This window comes from Triticum urartu, chromosome 4A (genome assembly GCF_056163025.1).
Source record: "Triticum urartu cultivar PI428250 chromosome 4A, HENAU_Tu73, whole genome shotgun sequence".
Taxonomy (NCBI): Eukaryota; Viridiplantae; Streptophyta; class Magnoliopsida; order Poales; family Poaceae; genus Triticum; species Triticum urartu.
This window is the reverse complement of record NC_141876.1, coordinates 328,807,575-328,826,904: the sequence shown is the minus strand read 5'-3', so window position 1 is coordinate 328,826,904 and position 19,330 is coordinate 328,807,575.

Genomic DNA, 19,330 nt, shown 5'->3' with positions numbered 1-19,330 from the left:
GCAGCCCTTTTTCGTTCATGTGGCAAGGGTAAAACAGGAATATCGCAGGGCTAAACTTTCGAGCGTGAGATATTTCGATGTGAGTGGGAAGTTTGAAAGCTTTTGGCGCGTGAAATTATAAGTGTTCTGCTCTTGTACGACCGACTATGATATCATGGCCGAGAATTTATTTGTTTTGCACCCAAAAGAAGTGCAAGTTTTGAAAATCAATGTCTCCAACTCGAAACTTAGATTGTCCATTCAATTCAAATATGGGTCATTGAGCTAGTATAAGAAAATACCATCATACGGTCCAATTCAAATGAAATTCCAAATGTGTTTATCCTAAATATGATGACAAAAGAAAAAATGTGTATGTGTATGAATAAAGTGGATGATTATAAAGTCTGAACATGACCGTATGTGTATATCTCTAGGTTTGATATATGAATTTGAAATCACGAAATCTCGGCTTAAAAATGTACCTCCATTTAAATGAATTACAAAAGCTAATGATGGAGTCAAATTCCAAAATTCCAATTTTAGGTTTGTAATTCTGGTACATCAAGGTATATCACGCATGTTCAAAACTATCATTATCTCATAGTCTAAACTATGAAACAAATTGATAAACCATGAGTGCACACACTATTGACCATATATATCTCAATCACGCTAAAGTCCCTCAAATATAGACACCTCACTCATTATCTGAAGCCAACCCCCCACCCCCTCCGTTTCCCCCACACACGTCGTTCTCTCCCCCAGACATGAACACACGAGCACATTAACACCCCCCTCTCTTCTAAAGTCTATCCGGACCCCAATATAGGTCTCTTATCACTTTGTCTCTCGGGCATGCACACATCTCTTCCCCCACTCTCTAGGTCTCCCAGCATCTCTCTTTCCCAAGGACATGCACTATGTAGAGTGTATCTTTCCCATACACACAAAACGTCACCCCCAAACGTCTATCTCCCTAGTTATGTGGTTCTCGCACACTCACCTCACACACCACCCCCACTACAAACAAGCACACTTTTTCTCCTTGTGCACCACTCTCCTCTATTTACTCTCCCACATGCGGACCCACCCTAGCTCCTTCCCTGTACACATATATGCCGTGACTCTTTCCATAGCTCCCTAATGTATCATCATTCTCAATCTCGCACGTTGTTCTCTACACCATCTATTCTAGATCTCTCATGAAGTCCCTATCACACACATGATGACTCGCTTTCCTTGCGTCTCCGTACATAGGCCAATTTCAAACAACATCAACATTGTCTCCCTATCTATACGCCACTTATGGACACAAACGACCCCTCTCTCCCCCTCTTTTCCTCTCTCTCTCTCTCTCCGTCTCTAGCTCTCTCTATATCGCTCTCACACCCCTCTCCCACACACACTCGATGTCTCTTCCAAATAGTTTGCTCCCCGCCCGCACCCATGCTATCCCGCTACTATACATGCCTTTGTCTCTCTTTGACACACATGAGACACCATTCCCCCTTCAATTATACTAGGTTTACATAATTAGTGGTCTCTCTACTCCACATACACACACTCCCTCTCACACACAAACGCGCGCACAAACACACACAGACACGCACAAACACCAATCTATCTAGATCCTTCTTTTAAGACACACACCCTTGCATATTCTCTCCAACTCTAGGTATGTATATATCCCCCTCCTCTCTAGCTCAGATGCACACCAAAATTCTCCATCTCTCTAACTCACACATCTCTCCCCATGTCCGCATGTTTATCTCACACACTCACTCTCTGATTATGTCTATGTGTCTCCACGTTACACAACACAAAGCCCCATGTACATGTCTCTCTCTATCCTCCACACACATAGACACAAATAATCTCCTACCATTGCCTCAGTCTCTATACATATCACTCTCTCTCTCTCTCACACACACAAACACGCTCAACAAGGGTTTCCCCGTGAATAACTTACCGTCTATTCATCAACAGTCGTGGCAATACGGCAAACACGAGACGTGAAAAAGAATAAATCTACACGTGCATAGACCACCTAGTATGACTACTAGGACTAGAGCAAGCCGAAAGCGCGCCTCCGTCACCCCCTCCTTATCGGCGACGGGAAAACCATTCTTTTACACAGTCGAGAAGTCATTGTGCTAAGGCCCCACATGCTGAGCCGTTGAATAGAATGTAGATCCTAGTTTACGGAAACAAGTATCGATAATACGTTTGTATCTCCATACTTATATTTCTTGTCTTATAAAAAAACCGAGTTGGTGATGATGGTATGCGTTCCATCTTGCAATAGACCGTCCGATCTATATCCGATGGATGGAAATTAAACTAAAAGATACCCGCACCTCTCTTCACATTTGCAGACAAGGCCTTCCCCTGTTCATCCTTATCTCCAACAACCTCATTGTTGAGCAATTAAAAAAGGAAGCCTCTAGAACAAACTGGCCTGGTGGCCGCTGCCGGCTCCGTCCATCCCCTTGCCTCCGCTAAGTCCGGCCATCAATCACCACCACGCACCACTCCTCTTCACCTTATCTCCTCTGTCTCGGTATATCATTAGTTTTTACACATGGGGTTACTCCCGCATGGGTCAATCACAACAAGTGTTTTATAAAAAAAATGCATCTTGATGTTCCGTGCAATGCACGGACATCTTGCTAGTACTCCTATAGAAGACTAAGTTGGTGATGATGGTGTGTCTGCCATCTGTCATTTCTGACCATGAGATCTACAGCTAATGACTGTGAGGTAAGTTGTTACCTTTTCTCACCAACATCCCACTTCTCTACCAATTTGCAGAAAAACCCATAATTAGTATCTTAAAACCAACCACATCCCTCCCTCACCTCACCAAAACAGCCCAAGGAATATTTTCTGATTGAAACATAATATATCTCTAGTGATATATGTATATCAAAATTAGAGTGTTTTGCATCAAGTTTGTGAATAAGTATTATTCTAATTATGATCCGTTGCAACGCACGTGAACATTGCTAGTATTTCCAACCATGCAAAAATGCTAGTATTTCCATAGTTTCGAGTTTTCCATCAAGATATTAGTCACTCATGGTTGATATTTACTTTCAATCACGTACACATAGGCACTATGTAACTAGCCTTGCTTATTGGCTTCCAAAGCTTAACTTTCACTCCTATTACAATATGTAGAGTATTTAACAAAAAACTACCATTTTCAACCAGCCCTAGGAAGAAACTATTGTACAAAAAATAGCAAAAACATACCCAAAATTTCTTAATCTGTGCCAAAAACTACTACCTAGTGCCGATTAGGTTCGTTTAAACCCGTTTATGACAGGGTTGGCCCACACGTCCGTGCTGATGAGACAGCTTAAACCAACATATTTTGTTTGGCCGTTGACACAAGGGACCCACATCTGACCTTCTATCCTGAGCGTGTTCGTCGGTGGCGCCGGTATGAGCGAGATGGCCGCCGCTCCGCCGGACGGGCCGGACGCCGCGCCGGCCTCCGCATGGGTTGGCAAGCTGGCCCGAGTGTGACTCACGCGCGAGCAAGCCGCCGTGCTGGCCTTCGCTCAAGCCAGATGGGTAGCCTTAGCGTGGCGCGTGCGAGCAAGCCTTCGCGTCACCGTGCCAATCTAGCTAGCAAACCTTGCAAACAAGCGGCTAGACAGAGCTATCTTGGCTAGCTAGCGGCCGCGAGCACCAAACGGAGCTGGCATCTAGGATGCCGCAAGATGGGCTCCGCACCGCCGGTAGTTTTGACCTCGCCTTCTGCCAGCGGCGGTAGCTGCGTCCCATGCCCGAGGATGACTAGGTGGACGGGCCGGAGGTAGGAGGTCACTCGGGGATTTTTGTGCAGACTGACATGTAGGTCCCACAAGTCATAACGCATAACTTGCCGGTCGAATAGAAGGCGTTGACTTAAGGGGCGACATGGGTTGAAATGTGCCTATAATGGCACTTTGTAGAGTAGTCGTTTATTGGTAGGGCTGGTTAGTAAGGGCATGTACAATGGTTGATAAGGTAGTCTTATCTTAAGTCTGCCACGTATGCAAGTGGTAGTAGTTTATTGGTATTATTAGTGGTTTCTTGGCATTATTAGTGGTTTCTTGGCATTATTAGTGGTTTCTTGTAAAGAACAATGTACTACTAGTGAGAAAAGGCGATTCTAGGTTGTGCTGTACTCCAACGAGTACTACTAGTGGTCGCGGGAGTGTATACCTCATTTTGTGGGTTCGATCCCGGCCGAATGCACGGCGGCCTTTTTTTAAATAGTACTCCACAAAACAAGGTAGTTTGAGTTTTGAAGTCAAGCGTACGTGTCTCACCACAATCTGGGTGCACTGGATAGCCCATCCACGTGAACAGGTTTTCCTTCCCATCATCTCATGGCTCACGTGCTCTCCCTAGCTGCACCTCGCTTGCAGCTTCCTCATCAGCTAGTACTAGAATATTTAAACTAGCGCCTCCCAATTAAGCCCGAGGAGCCGGAAAAGCCTAGCGCGGCATTGGGAACCGTGCAATATGGCTCTATACGTAAAGTGCTAGTACTCTACTACTCTATAGCTTGTGGCGTTACACGCATGGACTTCACTCCATTATCGGCTCTATAAAAGAAATTCCTCTTGACGTGATTTTTTTTGTTTTGAAACGGAGGAAAAAGCTTTGCCTCATCTCATTCATAAAGAAGGAACTACTAACAAAGTTCGACGAGATCCATTACACCTCTACAAATGGAAGCGAAAAGCTTAGTCTCGCTATATAAAATAACTCAAATGTTCTGCCCCCGCAGTAACCGCCGCTGATAAACAGGCTGCTAGTGTGTGCGTGAGAGGAGCGGCTGAGTAAGCCAGCTACACGCTTGAATAGAGCACCGAGAGTACCCACTACGAAGGTGTACTTTCCCTGGATTGATAGTACGGCGATGGTTCTAGAGAACAGTACTACCCTCCATTTCCAATTGTACCTCCTTGGCCCTGAGATTCAAGAGTTCAAAACTGGTGCACTATACTAGAAGTACAATACATCGCACTACTAGTTGAGAAAGTAGTACTAGTATTGCTACAGTACAAGTACATAGTAAATAATAGCCTCACCCCTTCGCTAAGGAACAATTGAGGAGCTACAGTTGGAAGGGAAGAGGCCCTGCGGTTACTACGCTCGTATCTCCTCCTCGCCAGTTCCCCTCCCCCCGAAGAGAAGGCAGTTCATCGCTGCTCCCATGGATTCGCCAGGCGGTTCTCCTCCTTGTCGGGGCTGGGAGACCTTGGACGATGATCGTCTGGGAGAAATCACACGCCGCTCTGACGTCCTCACCGCCGCAAGACTGGGTGCTTCCTGCACCAACTTTTTCAAGACAATGCTTAAACATGCTTGGGAAAAGGCCATGCTTGTTGGTCTTCCATGCATCCTCGTGGAGAAGGTTCTTCTATGGGACAATCCTTCGAACAGTCCACCGCTCCTTAGCCATGGTTGCACGTTGACTCCGCTAGAGTAGCCGACGTTGAGAGGTAGTCGGATTTTGTCCAATGAGCAGGTCAGTCATGGAGTTTGATCATGTAGTACTTAGTTATTCCATTTCCATCCCGTAATTTCTCCGTTGCCCACTATCTTATATATAGGTCTGGTCGGTGCCAACGAAGATTGTCTTGCATACCTCTAGCCGGATACCACCATCATTTTGCACAACATCCATAGCAGTGCGGCCGTTCCCATAGACCCCTTCTCCACCATTGGGATCGGCCTTCTGGACTGGCTGGGCTTGAATACGTATGATGATGCCTACATGAGATTGAAGAAGATAGCAATTGCGGACCTGCCAACAAAGCGACATGGCTACGATGATTACTATCTCATTGTGGTGTTCGACATAAGGATTGCCATCAATGCAAGAGGCAGTAACGACATAGGCTGGTGCATGTTGGCCATGGCAGATTTGTACCCCTACACGTTCGAAGACGTCGTGCGCCATCTAGGCCGCATCTTCGCAGTGACAAGCCAGGGGACTTGTTTCATCTGGTTCCCATCCTATGGTACGGGAGATTACAAACGGAATGCACAACCATCATTTGCATCCCTAACGGTACTCCATTATTTTGCAGGGACCAGTCATCCCCCGATCAAAATAAGATCTCCGATCCTGGATGTGCATTTGCATCCGCGATTCGGTCTAACCTGGAACCTTGTAGCTGACTTTTGCATATTGGGATCAACTATCTTAGCAGTCGTTACCCATGGTACCACTGAGGTGCAACATGGTCACACAATCTACCACGATCATACCGTCACCATCTACCCAGGTATTCCATTTAGTATTATATTTTTAACCCTCTCGCCTTAATTTTCGTTGTTATACAACTTATTACTAGTACTAGTAGGAGTACTTTTTACCTTGGAGGATGCGTATAGCTAAGCTAGGCCCTTGAAGACTTGAACCCACTAGCTGTCACCATTTTTGTTTTTCCATGTCTTACTATCTCATCCATGTAGCCAAGAGTTGCCATATATAATAAGCCAGTTATTTTACTTCCTCTATACCGGAGTAGTACTATTTGCTACACAGTATTACTGACTGCCATATTTTAGCACAACATTATTATGCATGGACCTTGACTGTGTACGTCACCATGTGTCCAGATCTGAGATGCCGCGTGTACCATATGAACGGCGCCGAGTTCGACCCCCGTGATGCTACCTGGGTGTCAAGGAACACTCTTGGAGAGTACTCCCTTTTCATTGGGGACAACTACCCCATTGTGAAGCGGATGCCACCTTCCATGCACGACACTGAAGGCCTGCCGTTCATGAAGCATGGTTGTGTCTTCAGTGCGCACCGCCGGATGAACGACATGCTGGGACACGCTATCCCTGATTTATGCTGCTTTAGCTTGGATGAGTCTCCTTCGTGTGGAGCCAACCCGCGACAATGATTCTCGTTGCCCACCACTATGGATCATGCCATCCATGAAGAACACCTGGGACTGGAACCTGGAGGAGGACATGTAGCCCATCTATAACATGTAAGTGGGGTATGGTAAATTGTGAATGGTAGCGCTGTGCATATGTGTAGACTAGTCATGCACAAATTTATCACATGAATTGGAGATGAACTTGTCTGGCATACTGGCATTTGTCCTTTAGAATTTATTACTAGTAAATGTGTTGTGTGTACATGCAACTTGTGTGGTTGTTGCACGGGCTCCAACACGCTCTTTGAGTAAAAAAGGTGGCACAACTTTGGATATAGGTGACGTGGCGGCATCATACAGTAGCATCATCCGCTATAGTTGTAGCATACTCCTACTAGGATGACAACTCCTACAAAACCTTGCGCTTGGCTCTTTGCCTCTTCGGGAGGTTCAACAGTTCGTCCTCATGTGAACCTTGCACTTGGCTCTTCGCCTCTTTGGAAGGTCCAACAATGATGATACTACAGTACAATATGCTTCTGGCAATCTGATACCGATTGAACTGCTACACATCCACCGCGAGGGCGAGGGCGAGCGAGAGGGAGAGGGAGAGGCCGCTATATTCAAAACCCTCTCATCGTCCAGCGAGCCACCGCACGCGTGGGCGAGGAAGAGGCGTAGTAAGCAAGCTTCTCCTTGTTCGGCGAGTTGACGGGACACATCAAAGCAGTACTAGTAATAGTCCATACCGCGCCCTTTCCGGTTAATATGGCTTAATTTGAAATGAGAAAAATACACTGGAGGTCAACATATGTAACAATACGCTCTTTACGGTCACTATATATAGTTTTGTGGTGATTATACGATCACTAGCTCATCGTAGAGCACCATTTTGCACTCTACTGACCGGCCACATAGTCGACGTGGCACTTTGTTGACTGGTTAAATTGTGACCTGGTTTCTGGGTCTCACCTGTCAGTTGGCAGAGCAAAGAAATCAGTTAAACAAAACTTTACGCAGGCGCGATAGGAGTCCAACCCTTGCGCGCGAACCACCCTGGATGTGTATGTGAGTGCATGCACGTGTACTCCCTCGGTCTTCCAACAAAGAGTGTACATCGGCTAAAAAACAAAGAGTGTACATCTACACTTCTAATGCATTTTAGCCTTTAATCTAAATCGATATTGATTGACTAATGCACCAACTTGTGCTCTAGCTATAGGCTACATGTCTATCCTTAATTACAGCATGCAACAACCTTCATTTAATCTTCTTCTCTCAATGGCCTCATGCACACATAAGTCTGCTACTTTTGGGTGTTAATTATGCCCTGGTCAATGTGTAGATCTCTAAATGTACAGTCTTTCACGGACGTAGGGAGTAGGTTGAGCACTTGAGCGTGAGCATGTGTGTTGGATCGTGTGATGTGTGCCGCATGGGTGCGTGAGTGTTGCGTGTGTCCATGTGTACGTGTGAGTGTTGCATGTTACATGCATGAGGCTTTTACTCCCTCCCATTGACATGTTCATATTTCAAGCTTCCTCTATTCCCTCCATATGGTGATACTCCCTCTGTTCCCAAATACGGAGTAAAATCCTCCCTTTGTTCCCAAATACGGAGTATTTGTCTTTCTAGAGATTTTAACAAGTGACTACGTATGGAGCAAAATGAGTGAATCTACACTCTAAAATATGTCTACATACATCCGTATGTTGTATTCCATTTGAATGTCTAAAAGACTATATTTAGGAACGGAGGGAGTAGCAAATAAACATTAAGTTCTCTTGTTTTTCCCTCCTTGGTAATGATGCACAACCAAAGATGACTTATTCACCTAGATGGAGGGAGTAGATGGTCAAAGTTTGACACAAAATTAATGCATTGGCAAACATATTTTTTTGAGGAAAACTAGTGCATTAGTTGAGTGTTTTTGCAAACTACAAAAATTATTCCACCACTCATCATCTACCTTGGTTGATGATATTTTTGAATTGAGCCCTATAAATCGGAAAGGAGGTAGTACTACTACTCCTACATTATTGGCGCTGGGTGCCTTGGCCAATGTTTCATCTTGCTGGACAGGATGAGCGTACAGGCATAGGGATACTGTAGATAGGAAGTCTTTGCAATCCATTATTCCCCATCTCAGTTAGAGAGAACTATTCAACTAGTCTTCACAGTGAAGTGACAATAAACGCTGCAGCAGATGGGACACTTAATTAATAAGCTGAACCAGCGTGTTGGTGTTACTAAATCAGCCTTACCCAGGAGTACTACCATCATGTTTGCCAGTGGAGCACGCTTCCGCAAATACACCTACGCACCTCATTCCTCCATTAACTGACATATGGGCCCTCTTGAGGTAGACCCACATGTCATCGGCGTAACTATTTACACTCCAAAGGACGGTATATCCTGGTAGTAGTACTAGTAGAATTGAGATTTAATGCACTTTCTTCCCCGTCTTTCACTCTTCTTCCTCCTCTCTTCCCCATCGTCGGCCGCACACCATTTCCCTGCTTGCCCGCCCGCGCCATCTTCCTTGGTAGCTCGAGCGTACCATATCCCCCCGCTCACTACTCGGCCACACACGCCATCTTCTTCGCTCGCCCACCCGAATCCACTTCCCCGCTGGCTCGCCGGCACCGAAAACCCCAATCACTCAGCGCCCTAAAAAACCCTATGGCAGAACCGACTGACACGCGGAGCCGCGATTGGAATTCCCTCCCCGATGTTCTCTTGGAGCAGATCTGTAATCATATGGACCTGCTCAGCACCGTCCATCTGGCCGCATGCTCGGTGTCTTCGTACCATCTACTCATTTGCAACCGACCGGCTCTTTTCAAGACACCCTGCTTGCTGATGCCCGATCCTCGCAGGTGGCCCAGACACCGACTTGACGATCCTACGGAGGTTGCCGTGGTGCCCCTCGACATGCTACCACTACCCGTCCACATGTCCTTCATGTGCGGCCACTACTGGGCGGGCATGAAGGCCAACTGGATCATCCTCATCCACCAATCCGGTAGTCTGTGGTGTCTCGTGGATATCTACACCCAGGGAGAGATCACCCTTCCATCGTTGGATACCGCCGCCATCGAGCCTCGCAGCCCGCCTGACAGTCTTGCCTACTATGCACAAGACGCATCAAGCTTTTGGCTCGACCTCTGTTTGCTGAAAGTTGTAATCTGCGAAGTTCCCACACCATCAGAAGGCTACATGGATTACATTCTCATTGCCATGTTCAACATGGGATTAGTCTATCTGGAATCCGGTCGCCATACATGGTTATGGCTCATCGTCAATCCTGTTGAGGCAACATTTCTGTCTGATGCTATAGTGCACGATGGCATCGTTTATGCAGTCAACGCACAGATTGATTGCCTATACTGGTGGAATCTATCGTCGTGTAATTGTTCCATCTCATCTCATATTTATCTTATGAATACGACTGCCTGTTCATTGTTACAAATTTAGAATAGATAGTATGTCTATAACCACATCATTGCTATATGTTCCTCTCATTTCCTAGATTTTTATGACCACACATGTTATTGTTAGAGTTGATATGAGAACAATTGGCATCTAATGATTGTTAGAATAGATATTATGACCATAACCTCATGATTGCTATATGTTACTCTCATTTCCAAGATTTTTATAACAACGCATGTTATTGCTTAGAGTTGATATGAGAACAGTAGTAAGTGCTATGGTAGAATATGAGTAGGCCCTGTCATAGCTGTTTTCCTCTCATTGTTACATGATGTTTGAACCATGACATATTTCTAGAATATGAAAGCCATTGGCTTATTTTTTAACTTGGGGTATGATTATGACCACCGACCACGGCATTGCAATTCTCTGTCTATGATATGTGTCACTGTTAAAATAATCTTAATTCCACACATACTTTGAACATGATTGTTTATTTTTGTCCTTTTGGTCTCCAATTTGAATTGTTACAGGATGCGCAAATGTGCTGGCCATCATGATTCCAGGACTTGGAATCATACCAGCCGATGGGTGGTGGTTTATCGCTGGTTCAGCTGACGGCAGTCATTTGATGCTCATTCGCACGTACCAAATTGACCAAACCATTACATCAAACCACATGAAGTACAATGCCTGGGGCGTTCGTGACATTGATGGCTATGGATGCTTCATGTTCGAGAAAGATCCTAGCTCTGTTGGGCCAGGCGTATTCAACTGGAGGCGGGTTTACAGCCTCGGCAACCACTCCATGTTCCCCGGGCTCAATTATCCGATCATCCAACCAATCATCGATCATATCACCGGCGATGATTACCGTGCTATGCAACTTCCATTCGCTAGGGGGAACTGTGTTTACACATCATACCATGGGTTTCATGAATCACCATATCCAGAGATTCGTCGACACAGCTTGTTGCCAGGTAATCTTCAATGTGTGAAAGGCATCAAGCTTCCATGCGATGGATGGCTTTTGCAAACCCGACATGCGGCGATGTGGTTCATGCCAACAGCAAATATGCACAACTTGATTCGTACTGATATCTAGAATGAGCCATGTATCATGTTGTTGTAGCATGACCCTCTTTTGTTGGATATTATGTACTGTTGTTAGTTTGAAGCACTCCTCTGGTTTGAAGGATAGATACCTTTCTGGGATCAAGTGCATGCTAACTCACCTGCGTAGGATGTACTGATAATTAGGCTTCAAGTGTGTACTTGTTAGTTAGACCTATGGTTAAAATGTGACACTAAATATGACTAGTAAGTAGTACAGTAGCAGTACTAGTATACATCGGTCAAATTATTCATCATGTCCACACATTGAATTGACGTGAGAACACGATGCGCGTGAGGTGACACAAGAATCCCGGAGGCGTGTTCGGGTATTGTGGACTTCAGATTTGGAGTACCACTTATCTATTGAAATCTTTCATCATTCACTTAAAACAATCGATTGATCATACATTGAGTACCATATAACTGGAATTAACTGATGCAAGTCCAAGAAGGATTGGCCGGTGATGCCGGCTGGCGTCAAGTTCGATCCCACGGACCAGGAGTTGATCGAGCACCTTGAGGCCAAAGTGAGTGCTGACAGCACGAGATCTCACCCTCTCATCGATTTGTTCATACCAACCATCGACAGCGAGTAGGGCAGGTGACAGGGAGGCGGATCTTCCCTATTGGGGTGGTGGATCCATCGGTTACTCCTGAGAAGGGCTTGGTGGGCTGCAGCTGATCATACGGCACTTGGAGGCGGTCGAACGTCTCGATGGAAAGAACAATGAGCCCTGCACCACCATTGATGAGGGTCTTGGTGACAAGGACATTGCTGATGACGGGCGAGCAAAGCATCGGGAGGGCGCCGACAGTTGCCACGCACTTCAATTGATTGGACGAGCTGAAGGTGATGGTGCACTTGGACCACCTGAGCGGACGTGTGGCCTCGAGCCTAGGAAGGGCCACGTTCACCTCACGAGTGAACTGCTTGAAGATGCAGTGGGAGGCTGGGGCCTGAGCGCCACCCAAGATGCAGGCGATGATGCAAGGCTCCTAGAAGCCCCCAGCCCCCGTCCTAGTAGTGGTCGTCGTTCCTTCTTGGAGGTGGTGGTAGCGGAGGGAGGCCGGCATTGCCCTAATGACGGTCCTCACGCGGCTGGTCTCTCCAGGCGCCCTCGCGAGGCTGGCCTTGCCGGCGATCCTCACGAGGCTGGTCGCACCACTCCAGGCAGGGGCCGCGGTCGTCCCAACGTCCTCCACTTCTGCCTCCTCCATGGTCGTAGCCTCGATCATTGCGCTCGGGGCGTCGACCGAGGCGCCCGTCGTGGATGGCCCTGAGCTCCTAACAGTCACTGGTGTTGTGGTTGTGTACATTGTGGAAGACGCAAAATGGACAGCTGCTCTTGGACGACTCTGGGTGATCACAGCTGCGCTTAATATTCGGTTCAGCAGCAAGCACGGCAGTCCCCTTGCGCTTCACGTCCTTGGCCTCGGCCTTCTCGTCTTCTGGGTCAGCCGCTGGGAGCTCGAGGAGGGAGAGGTGCCCCTCCTTAGCTCTTGCGCACCTAGTAGCCATGTTGAACATCTCCAGAGGCGTCCACAGGTCCTCATGCATGGCGAGCTCCTCTTTCGTCTTGACGTCGCGGACGCCATCGGAGAATGCTGAGATGATGGCTTCATCAGAAACCTTAGGGATCTTGAGACGAATACTGTTGAAGCGCTGGAAGTACTTCTGCAGGGTCTCCCCAAGATGCTACTTGATGTACTGCAGGTCACCCGCGGCAGGCAAGCGGTCGCGAGTGCCTTGGAAATTGGCGACGAAACACTCGCGCATCTTGCCCCAGGAGGAGATCGATCCCGCAGGCAGATTCATGAGCCATGAGCGCACGCCAACCTTCAGGGCCATGGGGAACCAGTTTGCCATGACCTTTTCGTCGCCGCTGGCCGCCTCGATGCTCAGCTCGTAGAGCTGCAGGAACTCCGCAGGGTTGGGGGTGCCGTCGTAACGTGGAGGTAGGTCAGGCTTGAACTTGCCTGGCCAGACTACGCTGCGTAGCTCAGGGGTGAAGGCGCGTCAGCCCGCTGTGGTCACTGGAGCCCGTCGCGGAGGTGGAGCCTGATCTTGGTGCTCGCGCGCCACCACTACAAGCGGCGCGCGGTCTTGACGTGGCCGTGGAGGGAGCGCTGGAGCACCCTCTTGCAGCCATTGGACCTCCCGGCAGCTTTCTTCTTCGTGCACGGGCGCCCGGCGCGGAGGGTCACGCCGCGGGGCCGCGTGTCTTGGGCCGAGGGCGATGTCCTGGTGTGGAGGTGGCGGAGGTGCTCCATGAGCTACGTCGCCCGCAGCAGGCGGCAGATGAGGCAGCAAGAGGGACAGTGCAGGCGAGCCCCCAGCCATGCTGACTAGCTTGGCAATGCTGTCCAGCCTGTCTTCATAGAGGTCATTGACGGGGCGGTAGCGCACGAGCTCACGCGCCATGAGCAACGTGATGGAAATATGCCCTAGAGGCAATAATAAAGTTGTTATTTATATTTCCTTATATCATGATAAATGTTTATTATTCATGCTAGAATTGTATTAACCAGAAACTTAGTACATGTCTGAATACATAGACAAACAGAGTGTCACTAGTATGCCTCTACATTGACTAGCTCGTTGAATCAATGATGGTTATGTTTCCTAACCATAGACATGAGTTGTCATTTGATTAACAGGATCACATCATTAGAGAATGATGTGATTGACTTAACCCATCCGTTAGCTTAGCACGATGATTGTTTAGTTTGTTGCTATTGCTTTCTCCATAACTTATACATGTTCCTATGACTATGAGATCATGCAACTCCCGAATACCGGAGGAACACTTAGTGTGCTATCAAACGTCACAACGTAACTGGGTGACTATTGATGACCCACAAGTATAGTGGATCTATCGTAGTCCTTTCGATAAGTAAGAGTGTCGAACCCAACGAGGAGCAGAAGGAAATGATAAGCAGTTTTCAGTAAGGTATTCTCTGCAAGCACTGAAATTATCGGTAACAGATAGTTTTGTGATAAGGTAATTTGTAACGGGTAACAAGTAATAAAAGTAAATAAGGTGCAGCAAGATGGCCCAACCATTTTTGTAGCAAAGGAAAAGCCTGGACAAACTCTTATATAAAGGAAAGCGCTCCCGATGACACATGGGAATTATCGTCAAGATAATTTTCATCACGTTCATATATGATTTGCGTTCGGTTCTTTGATAATTTGATATGTGGGTGGACCGGTGCTTGGGTACTGCCTTTCCTTGGACAAGAATCCCACTTATGATTAACCCCTTTTTCAAGCATCCGCAACTTCAAAAGAAGTATTAAGGTAAACCTAACCATAGCATGAAACATATGGATCCAAATCAGCCCCTTACGAAGCAACTCATAAACTAGGGTTTCAGCTTCTGTCACTCTAGCAACCCATCATCTACTTATTACTTCCCAATGCCTTCCCTTAGGCCCAAACAATGGTGAAGTGTCATGTAGTCGACGTTCACATGACACCACTAGAGGAGAGACAACATACATCTCATCAAAATATTGAACAAATACCAAATTCACATGACTACTTATAGCAAGACTTCTCCCATGTCCTTAGGAACAAACGTAACTACTCACAAATCATATTCATGTTCATAATCAGAGGGGTGTTAATATGAATAAAGGATATGAACATATGATCTTCCACCGAATAAACCAACTAGCATCAACTACAAGGAGTAATCAATACTACTAGCAACCCACAGGTACCAATCTGAGCTTTTGGGACAAAGATTGAATACAAGAGATGAACTAGGGTTTGAGATGAGATGGTGCTGGTGAAGATGTTGATGGAGATTGACCCCCTCCCGATGAGAGGATCGATGGTGATGATTTCCCCCTCCCAGAGGGATGTTCCCCGGCAGAACAGCTCCGCTAGAGCCCTAGATTGGTTCCGCCAAGGTTCCGCCTTGTGGCACCGGAGTTTCGTCCCGTGAGGTTGCTTATGATTTTTCTTGGACGGAAGACTTCATATAGTAGAAGATGGGCACCAAAGGCCTGCCAGGGGGCCCACGAGACAGGGGGCGCGCCCAGGGGGTAGGGCGTGCCCCCCACCCTCGTGGCCAGGATGTGGGCCCCCTCTGGTTAATTATTTCGCCAGTATGTTTTATATATTCCAAAACATGCTCCCATGTAGTTTTAGGACTTTGGGAGTTGTGAAGAATAGGTCTCTAATATTTGCTTGTTTTCCAGCCCAGAATTCCAGCTACCGGCATTCTCCCTCTTCATGTAAACCTTGTAAAATAAGAGAGAATAGGCATAAGTATTGTGACATTATGTGTAATAACAACCCATAATGCAATAAATATTGATATAAAAGCATGATGCAAAATGGACGTATCAACTCCCCCAAGCTTAGACCTCGCTTGTCCTCAAGCGGAAGCCAATAACGAAAAATATGTCTTCATGTTTAGAGATAGAGGTGTCGATAAAACAAAATACAGACATGAGGGCATCATGATCATTCTTAGAACAGCAATATATACATATATATATATTGTCTTATGGTTTCTTATGCTAAAGTAACAATTCATTCACAATTTCAAGTATAAATCTTAAACTTCATTGAAAACTAACAAACTATAATCTCAGTCATTGAAGTAATTGCAATTTATCGTAACATCGGAAAGAGTCAATATAAGAGCTTTTCTGCAAGTCCACATACTCAACTATCATTTAGTCTTTCACAATTGCTAACACTCATGCAATATTTATGGGTATGAAGTTTCAATCGGACACAGAGAAAGATAGGGGCTTATAGTGTTGCCTCCCAACCTTTTACCTCAAGGGTAATGTCAACAATAATAGTTCATGAAAACTCACATCCAATTAGCTATGTATATCAGAATCTTTCCAACACACAGTGCTTGCCAAAGGATAAAATGTAAAAAGGAAAGGTGAAAATCACCATGACTCTTGTATAAAGTATAAGACAAGGATAAAAGATAGGCCCTTCGCAGAGGGAAGCAGAGGTTGTCATGTGCTTTTATGGTTGGATGCACGGAATCTTAATGCAAAAGAACGTCACTTTATATTGCCACTTCTGATATGGACCTTTATTATGCAGTCCGTTGCTTTTATTTCTTCCACATCACAAGATCGTATAAAGCTTATCTTCTCCACACTAATAAATCATACATATTTAGAGAGCAATTTTTATTGCTTGCAACAATGACAACTTACTTGAAGGATCTTACTCAATCCATAGGTAGATATGGTGGACTCTCATGGCAAAACTGGGTTTAAGGATATTTGGAAGCACAAGTAGTATCTCTACATGGTGCGAAGCATTTGGCTAGCATGAGAGGGAAAGGCAAGCTTAACATGTTGGATGATCCATGACAATACAATTTATTTGAGATGTAAGAAAACATAACCCATTACGTTGTCTTCCTTGTCCAACATCAACTTTTTAGCATGTCATATTTTAATGAGTGCTCACAATCATAGAAGATGTCCAAGATAGTATATTTCTATGTGAAAACCTCTATTTCTTTATTACTTCCTATTAATTCCAACGATGACCAAAACTATGTTTGTCAACTCTCAACAACTTTTATTCATCATACTCTTTATATGTGAAGTCATTACTCTCCATAAGATCTATATGATCTCTTTATTTCTTTTTATTCTTTCTCTTCTCTTTTATTTTTATTCCCTCCAGATCATGACAAGATAATCAGGCCCTTTACTCATAACTAATCTTTATTATATATAGCTCACGGACTCGATTACATAGAAGGATCATAAAGCAAAACTCAAAACTAGATCATACTAAAACTTTATTCTACTTGATCAAGATATAACAAAAAGGATCGAACTAAGAAAAACGGTAAAGATAAAAGTGTGATGGTGATACGATACCGGGGCACTCCCCCAAGCTTGGCAGTTGCCAAGGGGAGTGCGCATACCCATGTGTTTATGACTCTTTCTTCGGAGGTGAAGGAGATGGTGATGATGATGAAAATTGTGCCTTCAACTTTTTCATATTGTAATTGAGAAGTGCGATCTCCTCCTTTAAATCATCGACCTCCGATTCCAGCTTCAAGATCTTGTCACATAAATCTCCTTTGCTTTTCTGCCGAAAACGAGAAGGAATAGATCGGTTGTTAGACAGTTTAGCCCTCTTAGGGAGACTAGACTTCTTGAACTTCACGTGCATATCCCCAGGTTGAGGTAGAGGAACATCCTCCTCCTTCGAACTTGAATCACTGATCCTTCTTAAATGAGCATCCTCCTCATCATCCGTAGTTCGACCACAAGGAGATATGTCCCTGTAGGTCTTTGGGTCAGCAATGAGGTGTGACACATAGCTCTCTCCGTCGGAGTCTTGAGATGACATCTTGCTCTAAATCTACAGCAGAAACATCTTGAAACAAAAATAGAGGATATTTGTGTGGTACGATGGTCAAAACCTTCGGGAGATTATATAATGATTTTTTACCGACCAAAAGAAGTATCGTGCAAGAAAACGGAGTCCGGAGGGCACACGAGGTGCCCACGAGGCAGGGGGCACGCCTTCCACCCTCGTGGAAGCCTCGTGTCCTTGTCGGACTACTTCTTATTTTCCTATTTTCTTAAATATTCCAAAACAGAGAAAAATTGCTATTAGAACTGTTTTGGAGTCGGTTTACTTACCGTACCACATACCTCTTCCTTTTCGGAGTCTAAAACATTATGGAAAGTGTCACTTATATATTCCTCTGGGGTTACGATTTCAATAACATTAATTACAATATTTATGGGATTGCCTGAGATATAATGTTTGATTCTTTGACCGTTCACCACCCTCGGATTTGTGCCTTCGAAGTTGTTGATTTTTATGGCACCGGAACGATAGACCTCCTCGATGACGTAAGGACCTTCCCATTTAGAGAGGAGTTTTCCTGCAAAAAATCTTAAATGAGAGTTGTATAACAATACATAATCACCTAAATTAAACTCACGTTTTTGTATCCTTTTGTCATGCCATCTTTTAACTTTTTCTTTAAACAGTTTGGCATTCTCATAGGCCTAGGTTCTCCATTCATCAAGTGAGCTAATGTCAAAAAGCATCTTCTCACTGGCAAGTTTGATATCATAATTGAGTTCTTTAATGGCCCAATATGCCTTATGTTCTAGTTTGAGAGGTAAGTGACATGGTTTTCCATAAACCATTTTATACGGCAACATACCCATAGGATTTTTATATGCAGTTATATAGGCCCATAATGCATCATCAAGTTTCTTGGACCAATTATTTCTAGATCTATTAACATTCTTTTGCAAAATTAACTTAAGATCTCTATTACTGAGTTCTACTTGACCACTAGACTGCGGGTGACATGGAGATGCAATTCTATGATTAACATCCTACTTAGCAAGCATCTTACGAAAAGCACCATGAATAAAATGTGAACCACCATCAGTCATTAAGTATCTAGGGACTCCAAACCTCGAAAAAATAACTTCTTTAAGCATCTTAATAGAGGTGTTATGATCGGCACTACAAGTTGGAATAGCTTCTACCCACTTAGTAACATAATCAATAACAACTAAAATATGTGTATACCCATTAGAGGAAGGAAACGGTCCCATATAATCAAAGCCCCAAACATCAAATGGTTCAATAACAACTGAATAATTCATAGGCATTTCTTGACGTCTACTAATATTACCAATTCTTTGACATTCATCACAAGATAAGACAAACTTACGGGCACCCTTGAAGAGAGCAGGCCAATAAAAACCGGATTGCAATACCTTATGTGTAGTTCTATCTCCAGCATGGTGTCCTCCATAAGACTTGTAGTGACACTTGCGAAGGATATGTTCCTGTTCATGCTCAGGTACACAATGTCTAATAACACCATATAATCCTTTATAAAGGTGTGGGTCAT